Source organism: Mus caroli, chromosome 6 (assembly GCF_900094665.2).
Source record: "Mus caroli chromosome 6, CAROLI_EIJ_v1.1, whole genome shotgun sequence".
Taxonomy (NCBI): Eukaryota; Metazoa; Chordata; class Mammalia; order Rodentia; family Muridae; genus Mus; species Mus caroli.
In genome coordinates this window covers 104,705,909-104,714,135 of record NC_034575.1, presented here as the reverse complement: position 1 = coordinate 104,714,135, position 8,227 = coordinate 104,705,909, and the positions used below count along the sequence as shown (strand labels likewise).

At 39.6% G+C, this 8,227-nt stretch overlaps 1 pseudogene; it reads left to right on the top strand.

Moving 5' to 3' along the window:
• The first annotated feature begins 4,018 nt into the window (after window positions 1-4,018).
• On the top strand, window positions 4,019-4,645 carry LOC110297103 (annotated as a pseudogene).
• Window positions 4,646-8,227: the final 3,582 nt, after the last annotated feature.

Sequence of the window (8,227 nt, the reverse complement as noted above, 5' to 3'; positions counted from 1 at the left end):
AAATTGGAACAGGAAAGATGTGGCTTTAAAATATTAATCTCTGTTTATTTAAGTGATGTCAATATTAGCCACTCTCTTATTTTGTTTTTTGCATATAACACATTAGCTTGAGGGGGAGGGGACAGGGGTTTCAGGACTAGAGGATACTGAGGCTATGACATGGAGACTAATACATTTAGCCAGTAAGAAAACTTCTTATATAATGAGAACTCCATAACATTAAATGAGGTTGCAAATATCCCGAAGTTAGAAACAGGCTGCCCTTCTCCAGTCCATCATTTTCTCTAACATAACACTATTCAAAATTCCTTCTATACCCTATGTAAGAAAGATCAGGTCTACAAATACATGCTATACACCAAGTTCTTAACATCATAAGATGCTAGAGGAGTGAAAACAGTGTCAAAGCATGCAAGTAAGACCACAAAAGAGATAAAGTCCAGAAATTAGTCAAGAAGAGCCAGGTGTGCCATAAGAGATCACCCGGAAAGTAAAAGACCATTACAGTCCTAACAAAAATAAGAACAAAAATAAGGGTTTTCAGACATGAAACAAAATAAATTATAAATAGCTGACAATATTATTAAATATTGATTGTCTTCAAAAGAGTACAGCACTTGTGTTGACAGAGGCAGTACCAGAAAGTGATTAGAGAAATAATTTTATTAACTTATTAACATTATCAGTCAACAACCCCTGACTGCAAAAATGTTGGTCTGATTGGTGTTCATTTCCTAGCCTTTTCTGTATTCCAGTATCTTCCTTAAGCTTTCTTTGGGTGGTCTAACATAGCATAGAGAATATTACCAGTCTATACCAGCCTCTCCCCCACTGACAGAGGCCATCCTGTCCACTCCTCTGCTCTGGCCTGGCTTTGATGTGCTCAGGAACTCTAGGTTTAATTTTCCCAATAAAGATGCATAGATCATGCTGGGAGGTGGTGGCACACGCCTTTAATCCCAGCACTTGCGAGGCAGAAGCACTCGGATTTCTGGGTTAGAGGCCAGACTGGTCTACAAAGTAAGTTCCAGGACAGCCAGAGGTATATAGAGAAAGCCTGTCTTGAAAAAACAAACAAACAAACAAACAAACAAACAAACAAACAGATGCATAGATTAGAAGTTTCTTCCCACCAAAGAGGAATCCAACATGTGCAATAACAGAGAATTTTGATGGATCACTGTGCTGTTATTTGTTTACACAGCCATTGTAAATTGCCTTCATGAGTGTACATGACTGTAGTTGCTGGTGCTAAGGTAGGGAGATAGTTGAAGAATTTCTCTGAAATTAAAAAGCTGCCCAACTTGGGATCCATCTCATGGGAAGGCACCAAGACCTAAAAATTTTACTGGTGCTCCTACCAGCAGCTGACTGAGACAGAAGCAAATACTTATACCCAATCACAGAACTGAAGTTGGGGAACCCTATAACTGAATTAGGAGAAGGATGGAAGGCCAGCAGTCTCAACTTACCCAGACCACAGGGAACTCCCACAGACTGAAACATCAACCGGGTGCATACATGAACAGGTCCTAGGCCCCAGGCACAAATATAGCAGAGGTCTACCTGGTCAGGCCTTAGTGGGAGAAGATGTGCTTAATTCTCTAGAGACCTGAGGCCCCCAGGAAGAGGAAGGTCTGGTGGGGGTGGGGGAGCACCCTTTCAGAGGCAAGAGGGAGGAATAGGATAAGGAACTATGGGAGGGGGACCAAGAATCAAGGTAGTCAATGACTGGAATGTAAATAAATAAAATTATAAAAATTGGAAATAAAACTTAAAATATAACCCTAACATTTAGATGACTGCAACTTTGAGAGAAAATGCATGTTTAGGGATGTTCCTCTAAGAGTCTTGGATGAAAACATGCTCCTTTAGAATTTTAGTCCCCAATGTGCATGAAGTCTTTGTAAATAGGGATTTATCTTCTACCTCTGGTAGGTAACCAAGGGCAACAGCAACAGGATATATATTTTGGCAGACTCATAGATAGCCCTGACCAGCAATCCATAAGAGGGTCCTCTAACATATAGGTCATACCATCTGCAAACAGGGATAGTTTTACTTCTTTTCATATTTGTATCCCTTTAATATTCTTCTGCTTATTGTTTCAGCTAGCACTTAAAGCACAATGTTGAAAAGTAATGGAGATAGTAGATATCTTGTCCCCTTCCTGAGGTCCATGGTATATTTTTCCATTTAAATGATGTTGACTGTTTGTGGATCATACACAGTTATTATTGTGTTGAAGTATGTTCCCTCTAGCCCTACATTCTCTAGGACTTTTATCACAGAGGAGTGTTGGATTTTCTTAAAGGCTTTCCCATATCTATTAAGATATAATGCAATTCTTAGTCTTGAAGTTTACTTACATAATTTCATTCATTGCCTTGCATAGATTGAATCATTGCTATATTTCAGGGATAAGGCCAATGTGGTCATGGCATATATTTTTATGTATGTCTTTATTCTGTTTGCAAGTATTTTACTGAGGGTGTTTGTTTGTTTGTTTGTTTGTTTGAGTCTATGTTCATCAGGGATATTGGTCTATCATTTTCTTTGCTTTAGCTAATTTGGGCAGTAGGGGGGGTGCTGCATGCTTTGTAGAAGAAATTTGTGAGTTTTTCTTCTCTTTCTTTCTTTCTCTCATTCATTTATTATTTTTTACAAATTTTTGAAGAACTGGACAGAAAAGAATAAATATAAACCAAGGTACTACAATAAGGGGGATTTGTTTCCTAAGGTTGAGAAGCACAGAATACACAGATGTAAAGCAAATGAACAAGATGGCATGGCTGAACACAAAATCCAAGAAGATGTGAGAAATGGTAAAAGATTGAAAAATGGTAGGTAGTAAGGAATTAACCAAGTCACAGAGTCAAAGTAGAAGGTCATCATGCATAGAAGGAAAAAGCTGGGATGTAGCCATGACTCTGAAAGCTCAAGCACTGGAGAAACAAGCAGTATGCCTGGAGCAGACTTAAATGCAGTAGCTCATAGTGAAGTAGGGAGACCTGCAGGCTTAGTCTGAAGCATTGCCGGACACAGAAGTAAAATGAGTCGATTTCAACCTCACTGTGAAAGCAGAAGCAAGAACATTTGTCCATCAAGCAGATGCAATGAATAAGGGGAAAAAGACAAGCAGTCTCTAACTTGAATAAGGAAAAACAAACAGGAAATACTGATTGCACAATGCCTTTATTTACTTTGCCGAGGGTTCTCTTTTTTCTATTACAGTCCACTTAAAGAACATTATCAAACTAAGAGTCCCGTGATTAAATTTTAAAAAAAAATGTGTTAAGAATCCTTAATGGAATGTAGTAGTTTCCATCTATCCTGGCTTTCTCCTAATTCCTTCCCTTCTCACTCCTTGCAGTTCCTGTCATCCATGATCATAATCTGAGAGAGGACTGTACATTTTCTTGTATATCTTTTAAAAAGTCTTCTATATTTCCTGTGTATTAATTTCAAGTAGACAAAGTATTTGTTACCGTGCCTAGGCAGACACTACTTACTAAGCCAGGAAATGTTATAACGTTTCTGTCTGTGTAGCCTCAAAGAGTTAGCTCCTAACTCCACTCATTGTGGATCAGTTCTCAGGAGGACCAGTTATTCTGAAGGACACAAATGCCTGAGCTTACACATTGCTCTTTATTGAGCTACAAGATCCACACTGACCCGTGACATCCCAGATGAAACAGAAAGCCCATTCATTAACTTACTTGATTCTGTGAAAGATGCATGACTCACATCAATGTAGCTAAGACTTGTGACATGCTCATTTTAGGGTGAGGACAAAGTCATTCAAGATTACATGGGTAAGAAGAAAGAATCTAGGAAGGAAGATGATTTGGGTCTGCTGATTTTTCTTGATGCCTCTTATTTTTTAATTAAAACTTTATTAAGGGGCGCCCGTAAGGTTAGTGTGGGAAGGTGGTAGTAGCAACGCGGGTCTTCGCACTGTTGTTTTCAGGGCCTTGGCCAAGCACATGACCCAGGCCTGAGGTGATGCCGTGACCTCATGGAGGGTGGCAGAAGAAGTGGCAATAAATCCACCAGCTGGTTAGCTGGCTTCTCAGGAGAGGGAGGAGCAGGTTACTGGAGTGCTGATTTGGCCGGTATCCCGCTGACTGGTATGAACCCCCTGTCTCCTTATTTAAATGTGGATCCTTGTTGTCTCATTCAGGATGCTAATGAATTTATTTTGCCAACTGGAGCTAATAAAACCCGAGGCAGATTTGAACTAGCTTTCCTTGCCATTGAAGGATGTTGCATGATAGGGGCTGCATTCAGGGGCAGTGAACCGGTCTTTGTTTCAGATTGAAGGAGACCCGGAGCTTGGCCTGGTTCAAACCAAGAAATGTACAGATTCTGAATATGGTGACTAGGCAGGGGGCACTTTGGGCTAATACTCTAGGTCCCCTGGCATTGCTCTGTAGTGCTTTTAATGTTACACTGAGAAAACACTGGGCGCAGATGACCTCAACACAGTAGCAGCTGGAACCATGATGGGAATGTTGTATAAACGGACAGGTGGTCTCCGAGGAATAGCACACAGCGACCTGGCAGGACTGACACTCACCAGTCTCTATGCACTGTAGAACATATGGAGCACATGAAAGGGTCCCTACTCCAGCAGTCACTCTGAAGATTTCTGCCACCTCAGGAATGGGGGACACTTCATAGTTATCCAAATCAATTAATAAGTCGGTCTGGAGTTGCTTTTTCTCTTGTACCTACACTTACTTTGAACAATTGGAGATTCTGATCACTGTCACAAAGATCATGGATGGTTAGCCTGGACTGCACTGCTTGCCCTCAGTGAGGGGAAGCCAAACCCTCTGGAGGATCACTGAGTATGTGTCCTCTTCTCCTTTTTTATTACTACCCATTATACCTTCCCTATAGATTCTTTATTTGTAAAAAAAAAAAATAAATAAATAAGTAAAATTATGTAACCTTTTGGGGGAACGTTTTGGCTATATACATATTTTAGTTACTGCTCTATGTCTATGAAGTGACACCATGACCCAAGCAATCTTATAAAAGAGAATTTAATTGTGGGCTTTCTTACAGTTTCAGAGGATTAGTCCATTATCATCATATAAGGAGCATAGTGGAAGCATGGATATACTCAGGGTACAGGTACAGTAGTTGAACTACATCCTCATCCACAGGCAGAAAGAACAATACTGGACTGAGTGTGGGCTTTTGAAACATCAAAATCACACCTTCAGTGACACACTTCCACCAACAAGGACAATCCTTCTTATACAGGGCTACTTCCTGATGAGTAAACATTCCAATCCATGGGTCTATGAGGGTCATTTTCATAAAAAAATCCACAACACATTAACAGCCTTTCACAAGTTCCTGTATTATTGTATGAGTTCCTTCTATGTTAATAGTCAAATTCCAATGCTAATTTGTGCATATAGCATTTTTCTTGGACTAAAATTACTTGAATACATTTCCATTTTTGATAGAGTACACTAAATAAATTATGATGCACAAGAGTAAATATTAGAAATCTATTAAACTGCTGCTGAAGACAAGGCCACAGAGAATTATTCAGCTGAAAACATCAAATTATCAGGAGAGGGTGAACCCTTTCCCATAGTATCACAGAAATTATGTTGAAAATGAAGCATATTCACAGATACACAAAACAAAATGTAGAGACAATTGTATCAAAAAAAATTCAGAAATTATTATTCTGGGTCCTGTCATTCAAGCCCATTTTCATCTTTATAATGTTCTATATACTTCGTAGGCTTTACAAAAAAAATGTCACTGGTGTGTGTGTGTGTGTGTGTGTGTGTGTGTGTCTGTTTGCATGTCTCTGTATATGTTTGCTTGTGTGTGTTTCTTTAAACATGGCAAAAAAAAAGGATAGCAATGTAACCCTCAAGTCTTCAGGATAGAAATGTAGAACAGATTAAGAAAATAGTTTCTTCCTATGAAGTTGTCTGCATAGGCCTTGATTTGGTTTCACCAGTAAACCATAGGTTACCTTTCTCTCTACTCAGTTACTTCATAGCAAGCAGGAAGAGATGGGAGTGTTGATAGTTAATGATGCTCAGTCAATCAAACTGATTCTTTATTAAAGCTATGAGTCAGGATTTGTAGTGAATTAAAAACAAGTTGAAGGGGTGGGGTGGGGAAATCCTAGGAGACAGGGGAGGAGGAATGGGAGGAGGAATTGTAAGAGGGTAGACCAGGAGGGGGATAACAACTGGACTGTAAAAAAAATGATTAAAGAATAAAAATAATAATATTAAAAAAAAACATGAAGACATCATTTATACACCATGAATGCCTGCAACCCTTTTTAATATATTTAGCTCCATGGTTTTTAATAGCTTCCTGGAGTTGTGACACCATCAAAACAATAGTGTTTGGAATATTATACTCATTCTACAATGAAATCCCTAGTGTCTACCCAAAGAAAGCACTTCCTGTTCTTTTCTTCCCTATCCCTGGAAGTCATTAAGCAGCTCTGCTTCTTCACCTGGATGTCTGCTGTAGATGTTTCACATAAATGCTTTATACAAAGTATCTTTTCTTTCTTTTTGTATGTTTTACTGTATTTGTTTTCTTCATAATTTATTTTTTAATTCACAATACATCCCAATCACAGCACCCTCCCTCATCTCCTCCCAGTCCCACCCTTACAAATCTCTCTGCCAGAAGAAGGAAAACCCCCATTGCATACCACACAACCTGGGATATCTAGTCCTCATAGGACTAAACACCTCCTCTCCCAGTGAGGCCAAACCAGACAGTCCAGGTAGAAGATCCAATGGCAGACAACAGAGTCAGAGAGAGCCCCACTCCAATTGTTAGGAGACCCAAAAGAAGACCAAGCTGCACAACTGCTACAAATGTGTAGGGGGCCTATGTCCAGCCCCTACATGCTCTTTGGTTGGTGGTTCAGTCTCTGTGAGCCCCATGCGCCCAGGTTAGCTGACTCTATATATTTTTTTATGGTGTCTTTGACCTCACCCCCAACACTGATCACTCAATTCTATCCCCTACTCTTCCACAGAACCCTTCATGATCCACTTGATGTTTAGCTATGGGTCTCTTCATCTGTTTCCATCTGCTTCTAGATGAAGCCTCTCAGTGACAGTTATGCTAAGAACCTGTCTGCAAGCATAACAGAGTATCATTAATAGTGTCAGGGGTTGTCTCTCTCCCATAGGATAGGTCTCAAGTTGGACCAGTCATTGCTTAGCCATTCCCTCAGTCTCTGCTCTATCTTTACACTTCTGCATCTTTTAGGCAGAACAAATTTTGGGTTGAAGGTTTTGTGGGTAGGTTGATGTCCCTCACCATCCACTGGAAGTCCTATATAAGGTGGCCACTTCAATTTCTATATCCCCCTGCTGGGAGGTCTCAGCTGGAGTCACTCCTATAGATTCCTCATTAGCCTCCCATCCCAGGTCTCCAGCTAGTCCCAGAGATGCTGCCCATCTAATTTCCATTCTCCTTCCCAGCTCTCTCTCACCATCATCCTGAATGAGTAAAGCAGACCCAGAAAGACAAACATAGGATGTACTTGCTTATAATTGGACATTAACCATAAAGTAAAGGATAATGATGCTACAATCTACAGACTCAAAGAAAATAGGTAATAAGGAAGATCCAATGGAGGATGTGTGAATTTCACTCAACAATGGAAACAAAATAGTAATTGTAGGTGGATAGAGGGAGGAAACTGGGTGGAAAAGGGGGAGAGAAGGAGTATGGGTATTTCAATCAGGTGTTGGGGGAGGGAGCTGGAGAGAACTGGGAGTGTCATGTATATATTTCTGCCTAGTTTCTTTCACTTAGCATATGTTGAGGGGTCATTTGTACTGTAACATGTCTCAATATTTCTTTTCTTTGTTGTAGAATAATATTGTACAATAGAAATATGCTACATCTTAGAATTCATTAATGAGTTGATAGACACTTGAATGGTTATGTTTTGATCAATCAATGACAATGTTTCCATGATCATTACTTTACAGTTCTTGTGCTGATATAATTTCCAAAGTGGCTTTTTCCATTTCATAATAAAAGGGTGATTTATAAATATTCCAATTATGTGTAAGGATTTCAAACTATGTATTTGGAGAAAGTTCTAAGGTAGCACAGGACTTCAAACTCTCCATATACTCAAGGAGAATTCTATCCTGATTCAACTTTGCCTGCTTCTTAAGAGCTAGGATTACAGACATCCACA